The sequence below is a fragment of the Lactuca serriola genome, chromosome 4 (genome assembly GCF_051521515.1).
Source record: "Lactuca serriola cultivar US96UC23 chromosome 4, Lser_US96UC23_V15, whole genome shotgun sequence".
Lineage (NCBI taxonomy): Eukaryota > Viridiplantae > Streptophyta > Magnoliopsida > Asterales > Asteraceae > Lactuca > Lactuca serriola.
Genome location: NC_136411.1, coordinates 172,343,370 through 172,370,093, shown reverse-complemented (window position 1 = coordinate 172,370,093; position 26,724 = coordinate 172,343,370).

Below are 26,724 nucleotides of genomic sequence, written 5' to 3'. Positions count from 1 at the left end.
TGTTTACGGTTTGGGGATCTAACAAAACCGTAAACACCCGAAAGAGGTGTAAAAATGGCCCTAGTCCCTTCACAAGCTTAGGAAACTAGTCTAGATTTATTCCTTGTTATGCTTGGGATAGTCCATAAGAGTTTACAGTAGTAAACTCATGGAGAAATGGTCCATGGAACGTAAACTCCATTTAGGAGTGTATTGATGCCACAAAACACTTCCTAAGGCTTAAACATGAAGTAGGAATCCTTGGATTAGCTTAGAAGGCTTCAAACAACAAATGGTCATAAAGAGGATGAGCTTACCACTGTAACCCAAAGGGTTTACGACCGTAAACCCTTTTGGTTTAGACCACAAAACCGTAAACTCCCTAATGGAGCTTTCCTTGAACCCCAAAGACACTAGCCTTTCCTTACAACACTTAGATGCAATCCTTAGCACTTATAACACTTATACAAAGTGTTTATCATGCCCTAGGATGTCTTACCTTTGTTTATTAGTTGTTTAGAGACTAATTGGATACATATATGTAATATTATATGTTAACTAGGGTCATAGAGTGTGTTCATGACTTCACTTGACACCTAGCAGTCCTACATCTTCAGTTCATCCGTACCACTCACTACAGGTGAGTTCATACCCCTTAATCAATGTTTTAAATGTTTTTAAATGTTTTTATTGGGGGAAGGATACAAGTAGAATCATGCTAGTTATTATATCAATCACATGTGATTAATAACAACATTCAAATGATTTACTACTCATTAGCTGTTTTACCAAACAGTTTTCTTCAAATGATTTTCATAAACGTTTTATATGTTTAAAACTCCTTATTAAACGGTTCATTATACACTGTATGTTTCATTTCAAACTCATTTACAAATTTGTTTCAAACAAATGTTTCTTTATACTTAAACTGTTTTATCAAACAAATACTTTCAAACCGTTTTATAGGCTGACATAGAGTTGACCTTTTCCTAGATAGTAATCTTGTTCAAAGGTGTTACAAAACTTATTTTATGATTTTATATTGTCAATTGCATGCCTAGATATGTATAGTTATATAAGTAATGTTTGAAGGGCTTAGGAAGGCTAACCCGCCTTATTTCCTTTTCCCCGTTGGGATGTGGTCTGGTAGGGTATTGAGTATCTGTCTGATGGTCGTTTAACTATTAGTTATATATCATGTGTACATATATACTTATAGAGGTTCTTCCTATCAATTCAATACCCTTGGGTAGCAAGGGTATACTTCCATGTTCATACGTACAAGTTATATTACTAGTAAACTACAATAGGCGTAGTTTAGGGTTTTACTAATACTAATACTAGAGCAATGAATCATACAAAGAGTCAGTTCATACATGAGTCATAATACATAGTGATGAGAAACAAACATAATACATAGTGATGAGAAACAAACATAATACATAGTGATGAGAAGCAAACATAATACATCGTGATGAGAAACAAACATAATACATAGTAATGAGAAACAAACATAATACATAGTGATGAGAAACAAACATACAGGATAGACAAACGAAGAACACACAATACAGCTAGCACATACATTACATATACATTACATTCAGTTACGTGAGCCATTAAACGGGTCATGGCACCACCTGCCATGACTGTTTTTGTGTCAAGAATCTCCTTAATTGGGGAGCATATGAGTTTGCGTATAGATCTATATTGGATTGACTATCCTACACCTTGTTGCTCGCTACGGTGGGACTTGCAAGTCTACGAGAACCAAATGTCATTTCTTACGGCGTCTAACGTCGTCGTTTTACTATTGAGTTGGTAGATAGATACAGGCCGATCACATGTTACTTTAACTTTCATTTGGTTTAAGGTAGTTAGTACAACAGTAGTCACTTATTATAAAACTACAGTAAATTATTATTTCCCCATGACATTCACTTCGTGAACATTCACACGATGCATGGTAATGTAAATACTATTTTTTTGGTTAATGATAGTTAGATTTGGGAAAATACACACTCTTACAATAGACACAGGTAGATACTATATGCCTTGGTAGAAGGCTACTTTCAGTAGGAAGCATAGGGTTTTCTAGGTTATTCAAAACTTTTACATACTCATACTTACAATTACAGTCTTACAAATACTTACAGTTCATATAGATACAAATACTTACATTTCATATACGTACAAATACTTACATACAAATTAAGACACTAAAATACTTATGATCTCACCAGCTTTAAAGCTGATACACTCTTTCAAAATAACTTGGATTCTCAGGTCAACAATAGACAGGTACTGATGCAAGGTTTAGAGAAGATGGTGCTCGTTCAAGACTCATCTTTCATTTTGATTTATACTTTAGTGTTTATCATAATTTGACAGAACACACTTGTATTAAATTATATTATTAATGCAATGGATGATGTTGTTGCTTGTTTACTACTTTTCATTGTTGTGATACTATACATGACGTCCTCCGCCCCAGAACGTTTCCGCAGTTCATGGTTTTGGGGTGTGACAGATTGGTATCAGAGCATTGTCTATAGTGAATTGAGTGTATCAACCCATAATAGATATATGAACTATAAACACAAGCGGGATTAAAGTACTCTAATTAAGAGTTTATAGTTTAAAAATAAAATATTTAACTAGGTATACATACCTGCATTCATACTAAAATTAGTGTCACTAGGACAGAACAAAAGTATTACGATTCTTGGACAACACAAGAAGACTTAGAGACATATGGTCAACCCTGGGAACATGTAGCATGATCAACTACATTATCTGAGGAGTGACTAGCGTGTGCCTAAGGATGGTTGTGAGGTTGAAACAAGTCTTAAAACTTACCAACACTACCACAATAAGAACAGTAGAACATAACATTAAACTTAAAGTACTATAGGAGTATTCTGTGTTACTATAACTATTTACCAGGGAACTAAAGGTCTTTATTGGTATGCCCAAGTCAAGTATTAGAGTAACTGATAAAGATCACCTTATAATTATCTAGTTAGCTCGTCTATTAATTATTTCCTTACCCCCTTTTCTCGCATAGATATCATGGCTGGATTCCATCATCATGACAATTCGTACCTTCCAAACGAAGTCATTGCTGGATGGTTTGGAGAAGAACCAGAGAATGATCATCCGATCCCTTTAAATGAACACCATGGTGAAGACCTTTTGGATGATGCTAACTCCGAACCCGAGGTTGAGAACCTACCCCAGGCAGCTCCTTTTCCAAATCCAAACCCTCGTCCGACTTTTCATGACCTGACGCCTCCTTGGGTGGAATGCTTGGAAACATGGAGCCAAGGACAAAATCAGCTCATGCCATTTAATGGTTACCGAAGCTTTTATGACCTGAGCAATGGGGGCTCAGCAGACAGAATCTTGCCAATCCTAGTCCACAGAGTGGCTCAAAATGAGATTCAAGGCAGGACAACCCTATATCAGATCACATAAATTGTCACAAATGCGAGAATGCATACCCTCCGCACCATTCGCCTTGAAGATGCTCATGAGAGATCTGAGAGAGACCATGAAACCCTACTACAAGCACTTGTTGAATCACGAGCCGAATTCATAGAACTTCGAGTATGGCAGAAGGTGTACGAAAGACAGCTACTTGATATGGAACGTCAACTGGTTGAGCTAAGAGTTCACCAGAGGGATGATCGTCGCCAATAGTAGATGCCTTACTTTATTTTTCCTTGATAAAAGGAACCATTTTTCTGTCTATGCCCGATGTGGCATTTACTATGAAACTATCTTGTACTGTAGGTACTTTTAGTTAGGTCGTTATGTTGTCAAGGACTTTCTACTCTGGATATGATGTAAGACCTGTTACAAGGTCATTTTCCTGAACTTTTACATCGTGAATATCAAAGATATTGACAGTCGGCTAACTTCTGTGTCATTCTTTATTCAATTACTTTCATCATGCTATCATGGGAGTCTATTTGAAACCCATTGTAGTTGAGTTATTGAACTAGGGTATTCTAGCTCAGGGATAATTCCCAATTCTTCTTCAAGGGTTGGATCATGTTATTTACCAGCCGATGGTACCCTGTTTTAGACATCAAGCGTCATAGGACCATACTACGAACTTACTTCCACTCATTACTAGGACTGCATCATAGGGATATAGGTTAAACTTTCGAGAACATACCCTTACTCTTTACTTGAAGAACCGAGGTACAACTAGGGTCAACCAGGATCGCTCACAAAATCCTTATCTTTCGTATTAAAGAATCATGTCGTCATCCGGAAACATCCAGCTGAACAACGAAACCTCTGCTTTTCCTATGGATGCCACTACTTTTCAAGATGCAGTTACAGCTGCCGTGATGGTTGCCGTGACAGCTGTCCTTGCAAACTGCAGCACTGTCAACGCAAACAAGACTAAAAAATGAGTTGACAATCCCGATCGTGGTAACGATCCGAGAAATCAACAAATAGTAACAGTCGTCACCACCCAAAGCAACATCTCAGAGTTCAAGAAAAGAAAATGTCAAGCCAAAGTGGAACGCAAACGATTTTAGAGGATGGCCATGCAACAGCAACCAGTGGCAACTCCTGCCATCACAACACCGGTCAAACGATACGAGGGAACACTCCCAATGTGTGACCGGTGAAACTATCACCATACAGGAATTTTCCGAGCAAGGCAATGAAACAATTGCAACAAGATGGGACACATTTCTCGCTTCTATAGAACTACCCCCACCAATGGAGCTAGCATAGTTTGCTATAATTGTGGTGAGGTAGGGCACTATTACAGAAATTGTCCAAAAGAGAAGATCAATGAAAGCAACCGTGTCCCCATAACTCATACCCAACACTTCACTTCCACTACCAATGCTGGTACTAGCCAGATATGTCATTTATGTGGAGAGATGGGACATCTCAAGAAGGACTGTCCAATAACAAAGAACTCGGGCACAGACGGGAAGATTCTCAGGATCACAGCTGTAGTAGAAACTACGTCGGACCCTCGTTAGAGTATCTAAGGCGTTCGTTGTAACAGACTTATAAAACCATCCAAAACTAGTGCAACTAGAGTCTTATCTTTTGCGAGATCCCGCCAGTAATGGGATGCTCTTGCTGCGTATACTTGTCTTTTGTAGTATACCTTGTTCGCAGCAATAGTCTTGTAGTAAGTCTAAAGTATTGTTACTCTGTTGATGGTTGCACGGTTGTGTTTTGTCTATAACGCCTTTATGATCAAGTCTGATGTCTTTATTTTCCAAGTAAGTCCGATATTACCATACGACTAGATGCAATTTAATCCGCACGATACCAGCTTCATACGTACATCTCTTTCTTCGAGATCGCCTTTCCAGCAAAGCCGTCATATCAGAACACCGAAGTACTCATGCATGGAGTACCTCATAGTTCTTTTGCTTCTGAAGAAATCCCGAAGTACCACTCATACAGTACGTCAAGTTCAATCCAAAGATCCATATGGTTGATCTGTCGCTGAAGAAGGTATACATAAGGGTGGTATATAATCAAGGTTCTATAGGTTTAGAATTGATGATTCCACTTTAACTTCTTTCCCTCGTATGGATAAGAGCTTAAAGAGGAATCAGTTATTCGACTACCTTTTAAATCTTAATTATATACGACTCGTATACACCAGACTGTGATTGATGAACCATGTATGACTTCTAAATGTGAACTTCAGGATGGAGACTGCCCAAGACTACGACTTATCGTAGCATCATGTGAACAAACTAAGAACCAGTACGACTTCTGCAACCAGATCGCCCTACAGTCTAAACACCCCCAGAAAAACAAGAACAATCTGGACAACTTAGCGGACTAGTCAGCACTAGAATAGAAAGACCAAGCTTCTCATCCTAGAGAGCTTCGGTCTTATTTATCAAGAAGATAGACGAAATGCTTCGTAAGTCCCTCATCTTCAGTGACCTCGTCAAGATTTCAATTAGAAATAATTATCTCTACCTCGCATAGATGAGTTGATTGAGCAAACGCAAGAAACAAATTTCTTTTCAGAAATGGACCGAGAGCCGAGTATCAGCAGTTTCGAGTGTTAAAGAAGGATGTCCCGAGGACTACCTTCCGAACTCGATACGGACACTTCAAGTCCGTAGTGATACCTCTCGGATAGGACCAATACGCCCATAGCATTTATGAGCTTAATGGGTAGGGTACGCCATTCTCACTTGGACCAGTTCGTCATTCCCCTTGTAATGACTTACTTATCTATCCTCGTAGTAAGAGGGAACCCATGGAAACATTACCCTCAGAGAAACTTTTTGCGAAGTTCTCCAAACACGAGTTTTAAAATTGAAGAGTCAGATTCCTAAGACACACTATTAGTGATGTGGAAATTTTTTAGTACTCTGTAAATTTATCAAAACCGTTGGGAATTTGTCAGCACTGAAGACGCCGAAAGAAATTTGCCAAATTCTAGGTCTCGCCGACTTACTGTCAGGATTCCATTCAGAACTCCTCGCAAATTACAAAAACCCTTACGACTTTGACCCAGCAGAGGGTGGCCCTTGACTAGGAAGATAAACAAGAAAAAGAAACCTTGGAATTCCAAGTGAGACACCAAATTCGTCAGGAAGTCTCACTTTGGGAATTGCTTGAATACGCTTCTGAAAGCATGGAGAGCTAAATCCAAGATAGTTACGACCTCCGAGATTCTTACCTGAATCGGTCCTGTATCTCACATACTATACCTACTCTGCAAGCTTAGTAACATACATTTTACCCTTCGCGTCTCGATCTAGAAACTGTACCTTTCCATTAGAACTCTCGTAAGTCCACTCGATAAGATCGAGATTAACGAGATCCTCGCCTACTTGGAAGAACTATAGTGACCATGGACCGAGAGGTCGTGCAAACGATTCATAGTCGTTTCCCTTTTAGTGAAGGTTCGCTAAGATGCCAACCAGGGACCCGAATTCACTTGGGAGCACGAAAATCGATCGATTAGGGAGTATCCCCACTTATTGGCTTGATAATTCATGCCTACTTCCTTACCTAGATTCTAATTTTGGGACAAAATTCCTTCTAACGAGGGGATGATGTGACAACCCGAAATCTTCATTCGGTAAAACCGTAAAGTCAACCTTTTCAAATTATAAGTCAAGTTCACTTTTATTTGTTTTTAGAAAATTTAATGTTTGTTTGATTATTTTAATAATTAATGTTTAAACGATCGGGTGAAAGGATGTGTCGTCTCGAGTCTTGAAATTTCAAAACCGCGAATACCACGTAGCTTAGAAGTTCACGACTAAAATTTTATGTTTGCGCCTTAATTTACCCCGAAAACCGTAAACTCAAGCTTAAGCATGAGTTTACTCCCCAAAACACTTCATTTCTCACTTTTAAACTCAAGAGTAAACTCCAAAACTCTCTCAAGTATCTTCCAAGTTTTTGTTCAATATCATCAATCTAGTAAGTGTTTCTAGCCCTTTCAAGTTAGTATCACTTAATCTAGTGATTATACATCTTTTCATCCATCCATTTATGTGTTTTGACTAGATTTCAAAAACACCAAGAACACCATGAACACACACTAGTGTTCTTGGGCCCTTAGCACCTTTTCGAGCTTCTAACTAGTAAGTCCTCTCATCCTAGTTTATTGTAAGGCTTATTATACATCATTAAATAAAGGAAATGTCCCATGAACACCAAGAACAAGGTGTTCACGGTTTTGGGAGGCTCCCAAAACCGTAAACACCAAGTAAGGTGCCAAAGGGTGCCTTAGGGTGCCTAGATGCTTCACAATGCCTTAGGGGCTTGTCTAGATCCTTCCTTGATGAGTTTATCACACAAAAAGCACAAGAATCACTCATTTTTATGTGTTTACGGTTTGGGGATCTAACAAAACCGTAAACACCCGAAAGAGGTGTAAAAATGGCCCTAGTCCCTTCACAAGCTTAGGAAACTAGTCTAGATTTATTCCTTGTTATGCTTGGGACTTGAAAACATAAAAATACCTTATTCCATAAGAGTTTACGGTAGTAAACTCATGGAGAAATGGTCCATGGACCGTAAACTCCATTTAGGAGTGTATTGATGCCACAAAACACTTCCTAGGGCTTAAACATGAAGTAGGAATCCTTGGGTTAGCTTAAAAAGCTTCAAACAACAAATGGTCATAAAGAGGGTGAGCTTACCACCATAAACCCAAGGGTTTACGACCGTAAACCCTTTTAGTTTAGACCACAAAACCGTAAACTCCCTAATGGAGCTTTCCTTGAACCCCAAAGACACTAGCCTTTCCCTACAACACTTAGATGCAATCCTTAGCACTTATAACACTTATACAAAGTGTTTATCATGCCCTAGGATGTCTTACCTTTGTTTATTAGTTGTTTAGAGACTAATTGGATACATATATGTAATATTATATGTTAACTAGGATCATAGAGTGTGTTCAAGACTTCACTTGATACCTAGCAGTCCTACATCTTAGTTCATCCATACCACTCACTACAGGTGAGTTCATACCCCATAATCAATGTTTTAAATGTTTTTATAGGGTGGGGGGATACAAGTAGAATCATGCTAGTTATTCTATCAATCACATGTGCTTAATAAGAAGCATTCAAATGATTTACTACTCATTAGCTGTTTTACCGAACAGTTTTCTTCAAATGATTTTCATAAACGTTTTATATGTTTAAAACTCCTTATTAAACTGTTCATTATACACTGTATGTTTCATTTCAAACTCATTTACAATTGTGTTTCAAACAAATGTTTCTTTATACTTAAACTGTTTTATCAAACAAATACTTTCAAACCGTTTTATAGGTTGACATCAAGTCGGCCTTATCATAGATAGTAATCATGTTCAAAGGTGTTACAAAACTTATTTTATGCTTTTATATTGTCAATTACATGCCTAGATATGTATAGTTATATAAGAAATGTTTGAAGGCCTTAGGAAGGCTAACCCGCCTTATTTCATTTTCCCCGTTGGGATGTGGTCTGGTAGGGTATTGGGTATCCGTCCGAAGGTCGTTTAACTACTAGTTATATATCATGTGTACATATATAGTCATAAACGTTCTTCCAGTCAATTCAATACCCTTGGGTAGAAAGGGTATACTTCCATGTTCATATGTACAAGTTATATTACTAGTAAACTACAATAGGCGTAGTTTAGGGTTTCACTAATACTAATACTAGAACAATGAATCATACAAAGAGTCAGTTCATACATGAGTCATTATACACAGTGATGAGAAACAAACATAAAACATAGTGATGAGAAACAAACATAATACATAGTGATGAGAAACAAACATAATACATAGTCATGAGAAACAAACATAATACATAGTAATGAGAAACAAACATAATACATAGTGATGAGAAACAAACATAATACATACTAATGAGAAACAAACATACAGGCTAGATAGAGGAAGAACACACAATACAGCTAGCACATACATTACATATACATTACATTCAGTTATGTGAGCCATTAAAGGGGTCATGGCACTACCTGCCATGACCGTTTTTGTATCCAGAATCTCCTTAATTGGGGAGCGTATGAGTTGGCGTATAGATCTATACTGGATTGACTATCCTACACCTTGTTGCTCGCTACAATGGGACTTGCAAGTCTACGGGTGCCAAATGTCATTTCTTACGGCGTCTTACATCGTCGTTTTACTATTGAGTCAGTAGCAGGATACAGCCGATCACATGTTACTTTAACTTTCATTTGGTTTAAGGTAGTTAGTACAACAGTAGTCACTTATTATAAAACTACAGTACATTATTATTTCTCCATTACATTCACTTCGTGAACATTCACACGATGCACTGTAATGTAAATACTATATTTTGGTTAATGATAGTTAGATTTGGGAAAATACACACTCTTACAATAGACACAGTTCGATACTAGTTGCCTTGGAAGAAGGCTACTTTTAGTAGGAAGCACAGGGTTTTCTAGGTTATTCAAAACTTTTACATACTCATACATACAATTACAGTCTTACAAATACTTACAGTTCATATACATACAAATACTTACATTTCATATATGTATAAATACTTACATACAAATTAAGACACTAAAATACTTATGATCTTACCAGCTTAAAAGCTGATACTCTCTTTCAAAATAACTTGTATCCTCAGGTTAACAGTAGATAGGTACTGATGCAAGGTTTAGAGAAGATGGTGCTCGTTCAAGACTCATCTTTCATTTTGATTTATACTTTAGTGTTTATCATAATTTGACAGAACAAACTTGTATTAAAATTATATTATTAATGCAATGGATGATGTTGTTGCTTGTTTACTACTTTTCATTGTTGTGATACTGTACATGACATCCTCTGCCCCAGAACGTTTCTTCCGTTCATGGTTTTGGGGTGTGACGCGTAAACACCTCTTGCTCTTAGGAAATGGACGATTTCAAGGTGTTTAACATGTGTTTCAACTAGGTATCGAGTATAGGGAAGTAGTACTTACGACAATGAAGCTAAAAAGGTTGATTTTGACAAAAACACTAGTGTGTATTCTTGGTGAAATGAAGAACACTTGAAGATCTAACGAAAAGAAGAGATTTCATGGATGAAATCATTTATCTTCACTAGATATATAAGGATATCAACTTGAAAATGGAAAGATTACTTACTAGATTGAAGATCAAGATGAAAGTTCGTGATGATACTTGAGAGACAAGTCAAGTTATTGAGGTGTAATGGTGAATAATGAAGAAAAGAGATGGAATATCATGTTTAAGGACATGATTTTACCGCCACCTTGAGTTTATGGCCGTAAACTCATATGGTGTGGCCGCAAGCTCCAAATGATGAAGTTTATGGCTTGCTTGGTGCACAATGGAGTCAAGCAGATAAATCCTAACACTCATTTCTTGGATGTACTAGGCTTAAAACACTCTAATTGACTCTAAACAATGCTAGATGATAGAAAACTGAGTCCAAATTTGATCACATCATCCCCCCATTAGAGGGAATTTCATCCTAAAATTACATTTTAAGCAATTAAGTAGTTACAAATAACTAAACGAAAAGATGAGGATATTTCAATTTCATTTGATCCTCGCGTTCCTAAGTGAATTCAGGTCCTCGCTTGGCATTCCAACGAACCTTCACTATCGGGATACGACTTTGCTTCATTTGCTTGACCTCTTGGTCCATGATCTCTACAGGTTCTTCCACCAAGTTGAGGATCTCATTGATCTCGATCTCTTCGAGTGGGATTACAAGAGTCTCGCCGGACAGACACTTTTTCAAGTTTGATACATGGAAAGTAGAAAGTATGTTACTGAGTTTGTGAGCTAGATTGAGTTTGTTAGCTACAGGGCTGATTCTATCGAGAATCTCGAAAAGCCCTACGTATCTTGGATTTAGCTTTCCACGCTTTCCGAAGCATATCAAGCCCTTCCAGGGTGATACCTTCAATAGAACATGGTCGCCAACTTGGAATTCCAAAGGTTTCCTTCTCTTTACTGCGTAGCTTTTCTGTCGGTCTCTAGAGGTTTCCAATCATTCAAGGATTTGAATGATCTTCTCTGTTGTTTCCCTAATGATTTCTGGACCCGTGAGAGTACTATCATGAACTCGTCCTTTAGCTAACTGCGTGTCGCCCACCTCAGCCCAACACAGAGGGGATCTGCACTTAAGGCCATAGAGCGCTTCAAATGAAGCAGCTTTTATGCTCGTGTGATGACTATTGTTGTAAGAGAAATCGACAAGGGGTAGATGAATATCCCATGCCTTTCCAAATTCAATCAAACATGTTCGCAACATATCTTCCAGAGTTTGAATGGTCCTTTCAATTTGTCCATCAGTTTGTGGATGGTAGGCTGTACGCATGTCCAGCCTAGTTCTTAGGGATCTTTGTAGCGACTGCCAGAACCTCGAAGTGAATCTACTATCTCTATCCGAGATAATGGATATGGTAACACTGTGCAAGTGCACTATTTCCCTAATGTATGTTCTAGTTAGCTTCTCCATCTTGTCAGTTTCTTTGATAGGCAGGAAGTGTGCGGACTTGGTTAACCTGTATACGATCACCCAAATGGTATCGAGACCACTCGTTGTCTTGGGCAACTTGGTTATGAAGTCCATTGTAATCCGCTCCCACTTCCATTCAGGTATCTCCGGTTACATGATGGTTTCTGGTATTCAACCTGAACCTTGGTGCTAGTAAGGAATTACCCACCAGTATAACTTCTTAAGATACAGATACATCTTATCTGAACCTGGGTGGATAGAATATCGAGTGTTGTGCGCTTCGTCCATGACCAAGTCTCTGAAACCACTGTGTTTCGGTGTCCAAATCCAATACATGAAATATAAGGCTCTGCCATCCTTGACATCCAAGTTCTTATCCATCCCACTCAGGGATTCACTCGCCACATTTTCTGGTTTCAAAGCTTCAAGCTGAGCCTCCTTAATTTGTGTGGATAAGTGTGAATGGATAGTCATAGTCAATGATGTTACTCTACGACCAGAGTGTTCTTTCCGATTCAGGGCGTCAGGTACTATGTTGGCCTTGTCAGGATGATAATGAATTTGACATTTGTAATCACCGAGTAGCTCGACCCACCGTCGTTGTCTCATGTTGAGCTCCTTCTAGTCAAATATGTGTTGTAGGCTCTTGTGGTCTGTAAAGATAGTGCTTTGCGCGCCTTACAGGTAGTGTCTCCAAATCTTCAGAGCAAACACTACTGCTCCTAACTCAAGATCATGTGTTGTGTATTTGACCTCGTGCGTCTTCAGCTGTTTTGAGGCATAGGCGATGACCTTACCTCGTTTCATCAGAACACAACCAAGCCCTTGGTTCGATGCATCGCAATAGACCACGAAGTCTTCTATTCCTTCTGGGAGGGATAGTATATATGCGATGCATAAGGCCCATTTCGACATTTGGAACGCCTTCTCTTGTTTCTCTTTCCACTCAAAGGCTACGCCCCTCTAGGTCAATGTAGTAAGCGGTTTCGTGATTCTAGAGAAGTTATGAATGAACCTACGATAGTAGCGAGCGAGGCCTAGAAATTGGTGAATTATAGTAGGCGTCTTCGATGGTGACCAGTTCTCAATGGCTTTGATTTTGGAAGGGTCGACATGAATTCCCTCTTCACTAACAACGTGACCCAAGAATTTGACTCTTCGTATCCAAAACTCACATTTAGAGAACTTCGCGTAGAGCTTCTCTGATCGTAATGTTTCCAAGATCTGACGTAGATGCTTAATATGCAATTCCTTACTACGAGGGTAAATAAGTATGTCATCAATGAATACAATGACGAACTGATCCAAGTAAGGACGACATATCCTACTCATTAAATCTATGAATATTGTTGGCGCATTAGTCAATCCGAATGGCATCACTACAAACTCGTAGTGCCAATAACGAGTTCGGAATGTTGTCTTCGGAACATCCTCCTCTAGATCTCGTAATTGGTGATACCCGGATCTCAGATATATCTTCGAAAACTAGTTCGCCTCTTGAAGATGGTAGAACAAATTGTCTACTCGAGGTAAAGGGTAACGATTCTTCACGATGAGCTTGTTTAGTTATTTATAGTCGATGCAAATACGAAACGATCTGTCTTTTTTCTTTACGAACAAGACAGGGGCTCCCCAGGGTGAGATGCTTTGTTTTAATGAGGCCCTTGTTGAGCAGTTCGTTTAGTTTGCCAGATAGTTCATGCATCTCGGCTGGTGCTACACGATAGGGCGATTTTGCTAATGGGGTAGCCCCTAGAACTAAGTCGATTTTGAACTCGACTTCACGTTACTGAGGTAATCCTGGGAGTTCTTGTAGAAAGTTGTCAGGAAAATCGCGTACTACTGGAATGTTCTTAATGTCCTTCGTTTCTTGGCTCACATCGACAACGTGAGTAAGGAATGCGCGCCATTCCATTCATAAGTACTTATGGGCTTGAATAGTCGAGATGATACAAAGGTTCGTGTGGGGTTTGTCGCCATAGACTGCCAAAGTTTTGCCAGATGGTAGATTAAGGCGAACAGCCTTTTCATAACACATGATGTCAGCACGATGCAAGCTCAACCATCCATGCTGATAATGAAGTTGAAACTTTTACTTCAGACCGACTTGAGGTCGATTGAAAATGAATGGTTGTCTAGAGTTAGAGTACATCCTATGTATATACTGCTAGTGATCTCAGTTTTTCCGTTAGCCATTACTACAGTGAACGGTTCTTTAAGCGCTCGTGATTTTTGCTTAAGTAAGTGAGCAAATTTTTGGTTCACGAAACTCCTCTCCCCTCCACTATCAAACAGAACGCATGCATAATAGTTATCGAGGAGAAACGTACCAGTGACCATTGTGGGTTCGGAAATAGCTTCCTCGTGGCCTATAGCCAAAACACTTCCTACTCCACCAGCATTACCTACCTTTGGCCAGTTCTTTTCGTAGTAGCCCACCTCGTCACAGCCGTAGCAAGTCTGGCTTACACCAGTGTCGGAGACTTGGTTGATTGGCCTTGTCGGAACTTTGCAGAAACGTGCAGTGTGCCCCTTCCTATTGCAATTAGAGCACTGCATTTCTCAGCAGGGTCCGTTGTGGTGGAAGCTGAATTTGTTGCACTTCGGCAAACTCTTCGCATACTACTTTACCGGTGTAGTAGCGGCAGGTGCTATCGCAGAATGATCCGTTATGACCTACTGCTTTTTGGCAGCTTTCTGCATAGCGTTCTTCTTCTTGTCATCCCAGAATTTCAGCTTGTTATCAGCGGCTTTGGAGGGTTCTGAGATGGCTAGGGTTGTTGCTGTTGACGGGGTACGGACTCCATGGTAAATGAGCCGTTGTACCAATGGCTTGGCATTATCGAAGGTAGCGGGGTTTGAAGCTAGTACATTCCCCTGGAATAGAGGCACCAGCCCCCAGATATACCTCTCTACCTTCTTTGCTTCAGAAGGGACCATTCCTGGACATAGCGCTACCAGATCGCTGAATCGGGCAGTGTAGGAAACTGTGTTGGGGCCATTCATGGTTAGGCTCCAGAGCTCCTACTCTAGTTTTTAAACTTCGCCCCTTGGGCAGTACTCTTTGATCATTGGCTCCTTCAAAGCTTCCCAGCCGATAGCATTTTCCACTATAAGAGATAGTGACTTGACATGGCTATCCCACCATGTCAATGCTCGGTCCGCGAAGGTGTAGGTGGAAAATTTGACTTTGCTCCCTTCCGGATAGGAGCATATCTCAAAGATCGACTCTGTGTTCTCGAACCATTATGAGAGGGAAATGATTCCGCCAGTTCTATTGAAGGCCCTGGGTTTGCAGCTTGTGAAGTCCTTCTACGAGCACTCTCTAGAGCGCACTCGAGATTTGACAACAAAGGGAGGCACATAAGTCCCACTCCCACTAGTACCGATAGTGGTGAATTGTTCTAAAGCTGACGTAACAGCCGCATTCACAGCAACTTGGATAGCTGCTGGGTTGTATTGAGGAGGAGGAGTTGGAGTTTGATTCGGAGTTATTGGAGTAGTGTGTCTGGCTAATCGACACAGAGGAATTTTGTAGCTATAAGATAACAAGGATAAAGATAGGGTTAAGAGTTTGATAGAGAAAATGATGAGAGTGACGCATGGACTAACAATCCATAGTCCAACAACACAAACGAAAGTATGATTGAATAGAGTTCTAGTACTAGAAAGATGAAAGCATTTGGATATTAAAAGTCCATGATATTAGATATCTGTCAATAATACTGGTATTACAGATGTAACATGTTTGGGAAAAATGACCTAGAAGTAGGTCTTACATCAAACATGGATAGGAAAATTTTGACAAATTTAAGAGTTAACAAGTTTAAAGTCTTATCATAGACAGGAAACTACAACTAGAGCTTTTACATAGACCTATGTTATATCCAAAATAGAAAGTTGAGAAGGCCCTATCTACGAAGAGAACCACTAGAGTAAGTCCTTGATTCTGCTAGACGACGTTCCATATCTCTCATGCGTCATTCATATGTTGCCTGCCGAGCTCGAAGTTCCCTGACTTCAGCTTGGTTTGCAGTAAGATCTCTCTGTGGGGATGCATTCTGGTTCTAAGTCCTTTCATATGTAGACTCCAGATGGCGAATGCGAATGATATTGAGTCTCGCATCGGCATCAACTTCCATGATTCAGTTGATGGCTGCTCTACCCTGCTCATCATTACGAGTAATACTTCAGACCAGAACAGGCAGGACTCTGTCCGCTGAGGCTCCCTTGCTCAAATTATAAATGCTTCGATCTCTGTTGTAAGGTAAGGGTTGACCCTGTTCATGGCTCCAACTATTAAAGTTTTGTTGCACACAGGGGTGTGGGACCTTGAAATGTTGAACGAGGGTTGGGGTTTGGGTTTTGAGCCATTGGGGGTAGGTTACTAACTTCGGGATCAGAGTCAGAATCCTCCGAGAAGTTCTTTGCAAAGTCATCATCCAGAGGGATTGGATGATTTTCTTCTGGCTCTGCATCAAGCCATCCTTTGTTACCTTGGTTGGGGAAGTACAGGTCACCAGGGAGATGGAATCCAACCATGTTATCTATAATAGAAAAGGGATGAAAGAGATAGTTAATAGACATACTAATTAGGATAATTATAAGATGATCTTTATCATTTACTTCAATACTCACATAGTGCATACTAGTTACATGTAATCAAAATAGGATAGACCTTCGATTAAGTGACCCTAACTCCAAATCCACAACCAAACAAGGAACAGGAAATAAAGCAAAGATCATAGATTCTAAGTCTATGACACCTTAGTCACATATAACCTTAGCGTATCCACAAAGCAACTATGGATATACTAATAAGGACCTTTAGTTCTTAAATAAGAATTATTGTAACACAAAATACTCCTATAGTATTTTAAGCTTATGTTCTGTTCTAATGTTTTTATTGTAGTCATGTTGGTAAGTTTTTAGACTTGTTGCAACATCACAACCATTCCTAGGCACATGCTAATCACTCCTTGGAAAGATATAGTTGATCAGGCTATATCACTCCCAGATCTGATTATATGTTCCCAAGCCTGATTGTGTTGTTCAACAATCGTAATACTTTTGTTATGTCCAAGTGACACTGATTTTAGTATGAATGCAGGTATGTATACTTAGTTAAATATTTTATTATTTAAAAGTATAAACTCTTGGTCAAAGTATTTTAATCCCGTTGTGTTTATAGTTGGTATATCTTTTATAGGTTGATATACTCGATTAACTATAAACAAAGCTCTGATACCAATCTGTCACACCCTAAAACCTGAACGGCGGAAACGTTCGGGGGCGGATGATGTCATGAATTGTATCACAATGATGCATAATAGTAAACAAGCAAAAACATCATCCATTGCATTAATAATATAATTTTAATAAAAGTGTGCTCTGTTTAGTTTATAAGACATTAAAAATATGAATCGAAATAAGAGACGAGTCATGAATGTGCTCCATCTTCTCAAAACCTGCATCGGTACCTGTCTACTGATGAGCTGAGAATACAAGTTATTTTGAAAGCATAGATCACCATTAAAGCTGGTGAGTTCATAAGTATTTTACTGTCGTTGCTTGTATGAAATTGTTTGTAAATGTTTAATGTAAATGTTTGTAAGAGTTTGTAGTAAATGTTTGTAGTAAGTGCTTGTATCTCCTAGAAAATCCTATACTATCTACTGAAAGTAACCCTCTACCAAGGCCCAAATGTTATGTGTGTTGTGTTGTTTGTAAAGGCGTATCTTTCCCAAGTACGACTATCATTACCAAAATATAGTTTACATTACCGTTTGTGAGAGAAGATCACAATGTGAATCCAATGGGAAAATAATAGTCTACAGTAGTATTATATGTATGTGACTACCAATGTACTAACCACCTTAAATCAGTTTGTTAATTAAGGTAAAATGTGATATGATTGTAAGAATACTTGATAGACTTAGTATAACATGACACTCTAAGGCATCGAAATTGTATGACATTAGTCACCTGTAGACCTGCAGGTCCCACCGTAGCTAGCAACAAGGTGTAAGATAGTCAATCCCGTATAGATCTATACACCAACTCACACTCTCCCTCTAGGAGACTCTGGTTGCAAAACGTGACATAGTAGTAGGTTGCCATGCCATGAAGTAGTGGCTCACATTAATTTTATAGTGTTCTAGTGTTTTTATAGTATGTACTAGTGTAGTGAAAGCTCTCTTTGTCTAGTATGTAGTATGTTCTCTAGTGTAGAGTGTGTGGTATGAATTGGTTCTCGTTATAGTATGCTCTATCTGTTTCTCTTTATAGTGAGTATTATTTTTCATTATAGTACTCTCCAACTGTTTCTCTTTATACTGAGTATTGTTTCTCGTTATAGTATGTACTGACTCATGTATGAACTGACTCTTTGTACGTTTTGTTGTTCTAGTAAAAGTAATAGTGTCTTCCTAAACTATACCTATTATAGTTTACTAGTATAGTTGTTGTGTAAATGAACTTGTTTTTACTCCTTTGCTAACCACAGGTATTGAACTGAATGTAGTATTTTAATATCCATATACATACAAATAATATATAACTAAGATTCAAACGACTGTCGGACGAAAAACCGAATACCCTAAGTCCACAACCAAACAAGGAAGATGAAATAAGGGGAGTTATCAATCCTAAGTCCTTTCAATGCTACTTATATAACTATATCTATATAGACATGATTTTGACAATATATAAGTTTGAAATAATTTAATAAGGAGTTTTGCATATAAAAAGTTTGTAAAACAATTTGAAGTAGTTTGTCTGATAACACAGTTTAAAGTATAGTAAATCCATCTGATTGATACTTACTAATCACATGTGATTGATATAATAACTATAATGTTTCCAAATTGTATCCCCCCTATAAAAGCATTTAAAATCATTTAAAAGGTATGTTAAGGGGTATGAACTCACCTGTATTGAGTGGTTTGGATGAACGAGTGGTATAGGATGCTAAGTGTCAAGTGAAGACTTGAGCACACACACATATCCCTTTTAGCATATAATGACACATATATGCATATAAATAGTGTTTAAACAACTAATCATGTAAGGAAAGAGACCCCAGGACTTAGGAAACACTCATATTGAAGTGTTAGAAGTACAAAGGGTTGCATCTAAGGGGCGTATGGCCACACAATGGTATTTACGGCCAAGGAGTTCATTGTCTTAAGAGTTCACGGCCCTGGAGTTTATGACCTCATGAGTTTACGGTCGTAAACTCATGATGATTTGTGCCAAATGCTATTTTAAGGTCTTAAACTAGGCAGTTATGGCATTCCAAAATCAAATATCGGTCAAGGGCCGATATTTAGGATATCGGTTATCACAATGGGATATCGGTGGGATATCGGTATTTTTATGTCATGCATAATATATATATATATATATATATATATATATATATATATATATATATATATATATATATATATATATATATAAACGTAAAACATATATAAAAGTAATATAAAAATTCAAAATTCAAAACTGTCAATGTTTGAAACATAATCTTACGTAAGCCATGGAATCTTTCTCAATGTACACATCAACCAAGGCATCCAATTATTTTATCTAGATCATCCAAATCAACTCTAATATCATCATCATAATTTAAGAATTATGTACATAACACCGCAACATGATAAAACCTATAGAAACTAGCAAGTTAACACTTAAGTATGTAACAATTAACATAAAAATAAGATTGGTTAATACTTGAAACATGAGTCTAGGACCTAAAACTAACAATAAAGTACTTTAGTCCATAAGACATAAGGCCATGACTTAACACTAAAAAAAGCAAGTACAATTACTAAACTGATATCCCACCTGGAAATCGCCTGGAAATATCAATAAATATCGGTTAAATATCAGTAAATATCACCGATTTTTGCGATCCGATATTTTGGACCGATATTTGACACCGCTATTGTCAAAGGTACCGATAATCGATATCCCACCTGGAAATCGGCGATATTAACTGGTTAGCTCTTAAAAACAACAAGGAAGTGTTCTAGCCTCATGTTCAAGCCTTAGGAAGAGTTTAAGGCTCATATGTAACTCTAACTAGTGTTTATGGCCAAAGGAGATGGTCTTGGCAATAAACACCTCTTGTTCTTGGGAAATGGATGATTTCAGAGTGTTTAACATGTGTTGCAACTACATATCAAATATAGGGAAGTAGTACTTACGATATAAATGCTAAAAAGGTTGACTTTGGACCAAAACACTAGTTTGTGTTCTTGGTGTTCTTGGTGAAATGAAGAACACTTGAAGATCTAACCAAAAGAAGAGATTTCATGGATGAAATCATGTATCTTCACTAGATATAGAAGGATATCAACTTGAAAATGGAAAGATTACTTATTAGGTTGAAGATCAAGATGAAAACTCGTGATGATACTTGAGAGAGAATTCGAGTTCTTGAGGTGTAGTGGTGACTAATGAAGAAAAGAGATGGAATATCATGTTTAAGGACATAAGTTTACGGCCACCTTGAGTTTACGGCCGTAAACTCATATGGTGTGGCCGTAAACACCACATGTTGAAGTTTATGGCTTGCTAGGTGCACAATGGACTCAAGCAGATAAATCCTAACACTCATTTCTTGGATGTACTAGGCTTAAAACACTCTAATTGAATGTAAACAATGCTACAAGATAGCAAATTGAGTCCAACTTTGATTGATTTGAACAACTATTCAAGATAGAAATTTCGGATTGTCACACAATCACGTAGAGAGTGAAACATATGACTAACTAGAGTTTTAAGGGATTGAGAAATTAAAGGATGCAGATACTATGTACCAACTCGGATTATAAATCATGCAAAGGAGACAATATATGAAAAATAGGTAGGAAGAATAGCATAAAAGAGGATGCATAGAGAAAAAGTTACATATGTTGCATTCCAGGTCGGATCTCTTCCAATCAGCAGAGGAAGTAACATATGACTAACAGACAGAAAGAAAGAAAATAATTTTCTGAAGACCCAATTTATCAGAATTCCCCAGTTGCCCCGTCAATACTGGAATAAAGGACATAGTCCGCACATCGAGGAAAAATTTAATCCACAATTATACAGATCATTTAATGTATCCGCAAATTCTCATGTATATCTCTCTACTCAACATACCCAAGCGTCGTATTGTCAGCCAAGTGGAACTATATAGGTCAAGAGTTGTCAGGTCTCTAGATTCCTTAAGTTCATCTGATCCTAGTCAAGTCCATTTTGAAAAAATTCTATGCCTACTAGCGCATCGAACACAGAGTCTAGACAATTTGACTTTGGCTCCTTACACAGATTCAGATTGTCTGTTATCACATGATTATATCACTTCCCAACACATCACCAAAAGACAAGAACTATCAACAACATTTTTTTTATTTTCAGATTTTCTTAATGTTTTGGATTTTTAAATTTCTTGTTTTTGTTTGATTTTTGTTTATTTCTCCCCCTAAATTTGTGCATGGCTGAGAATGAAATTAAAATGCACAAATTTAAATTAACCTAAAACAAAAATTAGTCCTCAAAACATATCATTTTCAAAAAGCTCACAAGCACATCGAATCGAGCTTTGTTAAACGGCTTTCTGATCAGATCTGCCACATTATTTGCAGTGGGAACCTGTTCTAGCCGAATAAGCGAACGCTTATCACAATCTCTAATGAAATGAATTTTGATGTCAATGTGCTTGGTTTTCGAGTGTTGGACTGGATTTTTAGCAATTTGAATTGTACCCTTATTATCACAAAATATAGGGTTTCTAAATAGTTCAATCTATAATCCAACAACTGATGTTGGATCCATATAACTTGAGAGCAACAAGCAAAGGCAACAACATATTCCGCTTATCTTGTTGAGGTTGAGAAGGTGTGCTGTTTCTTGCACTGCCAAGACACCAGCCGGTCACCAAGGCATTGAGATCCTCCTGATGTAGACTTCCTGTCAAGCTCACAGCCTCCATAATTTCTATCAACAAATGCATTTAAATGAAATTCAGAATTTTTCAGATACCAAAGACCCAAATTTGGGCTGCCTTTAAGATACCAAAAGATTCTTTTGACAATAATAAGATGTGAAAGTTTAGGATTAGCTTCATAGCATGCGCATTGACAAACTGCAAACATGATGTCTAGACGACTTGCAGATATATACATCAACAAACCGATCATTAATGTGTAGTGAGCTTGATCTACGGATTCGCCCTCAATATCTGGAGTAACCAAGGGTCTCTCAACCATTGGCGTCAAGGCAGGTTTTGTGTCTTGAAACCCAAACTACTCAAGTATATCTTCCACATACTTTTCTTGATGGAGCAAGATTCCAGTTGATCTTTGTTGTACCTGAAGCCCCAAAAACATGGTCATTTTGCCTAACGAACTCATCTCGAACCTCGTTTTCATCACTCCTTCGAACTCTTTGGATAGTTGTTGACATGTATACCCGAAGATAATGTCGTCAACATAGATCTGGACTAGAATCTGACTATTACCCACATGCGTGATGAACAAAGTTTGATCGATAGTGTCGCAAGAATATCCATATTCGAGCAAGTGTTTTGTGAAATTTACATACCATGCTCTAGGAGCTTCATGTAACCCATACAATACCCTGTCCAACTTGTAAACATGATTGGGAAACTTCGAGTTAATATACCAAGGAGATTGATCAACGTAGATTTCTGCTTTCACCTTGCTATACAAGAAGGCTGTCTTGACATCCATTTGCTAATCTGTGAAGTTCATGTAGGAAGCGTATGCAAGGAAGATATGGATAGCGTCCAAGCGAGCCACCGAAGCGTAAACCTCAGTGTATTCAAGACCCTCAATCTGTCTAAACGCACGAACCACCAATCTTGCCTTGTTGCACACTATGACTCCAGTATCATCCTGCTTATTGTTGTATACCCAGTGTGTGTCAAGAGACTTTCTTCCCTTAGGAAGTTCAACCAGCATCCAAACCACGAGTTTCTCAAATCGATTTAACTCTTCTTACATAGCATCTACCCAGTTGGGCTCATTCAAAGCCATTTCAACGCTCTTTGGCTCTATTTGAGAGATAAAGCAAGAATAGAGACATGTATTAACATCTCCACTCTGACTTCTTGTTCTAACACCATCACCCAACTGGCGAATGACATTTTCGATCCGATGATCACGTTGAATATGGGAAGGTATCTCCTGGATGATATCATTGAGTGAAACGGGAAGATTGTGAATGTTGATAACTCTATCATATGCCGAATGATTCACTTCAGACGAACCCGTCTCATTAGAAGGATCTACCGCAAACTCATTAGCACTTTGCTCACGAAAGAGAAGTTCCATAAAGTTTGAGTAACAGCGGAGGCATCTCTGGACATGAACTTTCTTTCATCAGGAGTTAGAGGTGTAGCATCAGCATCTGGAGTATTTTGTTGACTTGGAGATTCTGGACAAGTAACTGGAACAGATGACTCCACTGCAGGAATTGTATAAGACACTATCGGCGGTTTGTAAGCAACTTATTCGTCTTCATCTTCATGTATAGTCTTTGAACCAGAAATAGAACTGGATAAACTATTTGAACACACATTGAACATTTTAAACAATGACGTGTAATCAAACAGCCAATCAGGACCCACTCTAGCATCCGTTTCATTCTCCTCCAACCAGCACACATCGAAGGATTCTATGATTTGCTTTGTTCTTTTATTGTAGACCCTATACGTAGTGGGACTAGCATACCCCACAAAATACCAGTCATCAGCTTTGGCATTGAACTTCGGGTTGGACTCCAGGTGAAGAAGGGTACAAGCGCAGCCAAATACTTGGAAATGGCTGACAGATGGCTTGTGACCATATAGAATTTCATACGGAGTCTTCATCTAGGCTTTGCTGATCAAAAAACGATTCTGAACATAACATGTTGTGTTGATTGCCTCTGCCCAAAAGAAAACATGTAATTTGGAGTCACACAACATCGTCTTTGCAGCGTCTTGCAGCATTCGATTCCTCCGTTCAGCAACATCGTTTTGCTGAGGCGTGAGAACGGAACTATATTGACACACAATTCCCTTTTCTACACAAAAGTGATCAAGAACCGCATTGTTGAATTCTGTTCCATTATTAGTCCGAGTGCCTTCACCCGTTTGTTGGTTTGGTTCTCTATCATTACGATGAACTTCGTGATCAGATCAGATACCTCAGATTTGTTGGACACAAAGAAAACCCACGTGAAATGCGTGAAGTCATCGATCACAACAAGACAGTATGAATTCATGTTGATGCTTAGGACATTGACTGGATCAAATAAATCCATGTGCAACAATTGGAGCACCTGGCTGATTGAATTGACCTGTTTTGGCAGGTACGATTTTCTATGATGCATTCCCTGGGCACATGACACATATTTTTCAAATGTTATGAAGTCTCTGACAGGTAGGCCACACACAATTTCATGTTTAGTAGTATGATTAAGATTCTTAGCGTTTCCATGACCAAGTAGTCGGCGCCACAACATACTATTTTGTTCTGAGACTTTTGAAAAGAGTTAGGTGAGTTGTTCATGAATGTTGCTATTCATGTCGATGATATATGCATTTCCATCCTGCTTTGATTTAATAGGAATCCACTCATCCGGGATGACAATTCCTGGTTTCAATATCACACACTCTTTATCACTAAACTACGTTGAATAACCCTTGTCGCAAATCTGAGAAATGCTCAACAAGCTATGCTTTAACTCGGGAGCATACATGACGTTCTCAAAACTCAACACTCCGTTCGTCACAGTTCCTTTTTTCATAATTTTTCCGCCTTCTCCGCTCGCAAAGGAAACGAATCCCCCATTAAAAGTTTAAATGTCGTTCAAGTGGGATCATTTAGATTTGGGGACCCAAGTTATTGCTTTCTAGGGTTAACCCTTTACGATCACAGACTTATCTTTTGAGCCTTTTGATTTTGAATCATCATTTAAAGCACTCTCAGAGGATGACAATGATTGGTTGGAAGTTAATTTGGGCACCCACTGGTATTTAGGTTTCTTAAAAATCATGGGTGACTTTGAAGTATTTTTCTTTTCATTTTGGTTTGATCATTTGTATTTTCTACCAGAAGTGGTTGAAGATCCAGATCTACTCTTTAAGAAAGCCGACCTTGGCTTAGCCTTACTCGATTTTGGCAAACTGTTTATGACTTTAATATTGAAAAAATGTTTTTTCTTTTGAAAAACTGCCCTTTTCTTGCTATGATTATCCTTCCAATCATCATCTTGAGGGAGAGATCTCGAGGACTTTCTACATGAAGACCTTCCTCGAGAATTGTTCTCTCTCCTTGGTGAAGAAAAATGCACAAATTCCATATTAGGATAATTTCGAGCGATATGACCGGCAATACCACAATTGAAACAAATTTGCTTATTATAACTAGACTTGATACCGCCCTAATCAGATTTCATGCTTTATCTATTTTTCTAACTTTCCCACATGTACACGTGTAGGAGTTAGACTCTATGACAAATGTAAATGGTGTAGATGTACTAGTGTCAGATTTGATAGGTTTCTCAAAAGCAACACTACATTTTTAAGAATTATGAATTTTAGACATCACATCATCACAAACAAAAGCATTAGTCTGAATTTTAGACACAGACTCATCACAAACGGGAACACCAAACTTAGACACTAATTTACTAGACTCAGACATCTCATCTCCTTGCTTTCCTTGGCTTACTGACACATTTGCATTTGAAGTAGAAATGTTAGTATCCAAAACCCTAACACTAGGTCATGTTGCCTATTCAGCAGATGGTTTACCATAAATCATGTATGGTTCTCTATCAATTTCTTCTTGGGTCAAAGGAGTAGGAATATAGTTGTGATTAAATAGAGGAGGGACACTCTCATATCCTAAACCTACATGTTTTTGATCTCTCCACTTCATTTGTTCTTCAATTATTTTTTCAATGTTTTCACTTGACACATCGAACTTCTTAAAATTAAAATCAACATTTTCAAAACGAATTTTCAATGTGTCAAGTTCTTTGGTTAAAGAAGCAAGTTTATTTTTGGTGTGATGATAATTCTCACACTTGTTGTTGTAATCTTCTTTCAATTTCTTGAAATCTTTAATTTTAGACTCTAATTTTTCTTTTAATGGTTTTTGTTCTTTCCTAATAGTGTACTATTCACATTTTGGGTCCTGATTTTCTCTCTTAATCAACTCAATTTGGTCACATAGGAATTTGACAGTTTTAATGCAAAATTGAAAACAAGTAATTTCACTAACCTCCAGCTTTGCAGGCTCCGGCGTGGTTTGAACCATCAATGAAAATTGGACTTCCATCATTTCTGCTTCTGGGTGTGTTTCAGCTTCACCTTCCGCAACATCAATGATTTGGGCGAGATGACCAAATTCAGGACCAGAGATGCTCAGAGCCTGAATTTGATCTTCCCAGTCAAATGACTAAACCACCATAGCGAGATTTGTTGTCTGATTGTTGATGGTAGCTCCTCTGCTGCTATTCACCAGCACCATAGTTCTTTCACCATTTTCCCTTCTGTCAGGATTTGGGCAATCTCTGGCGAAATGACCGGGGTCATGTGTGACATCCCCAAAATCACGACAAAAAAGACCGATTTTTCATTTATGCTTTTAAATAATTTCAGAGTAAATCCTTTTGATTTGAAAGAGCTGCGGAATTTGTTCCAAAAACAAAACATGATAAAATAATATTTATCAAA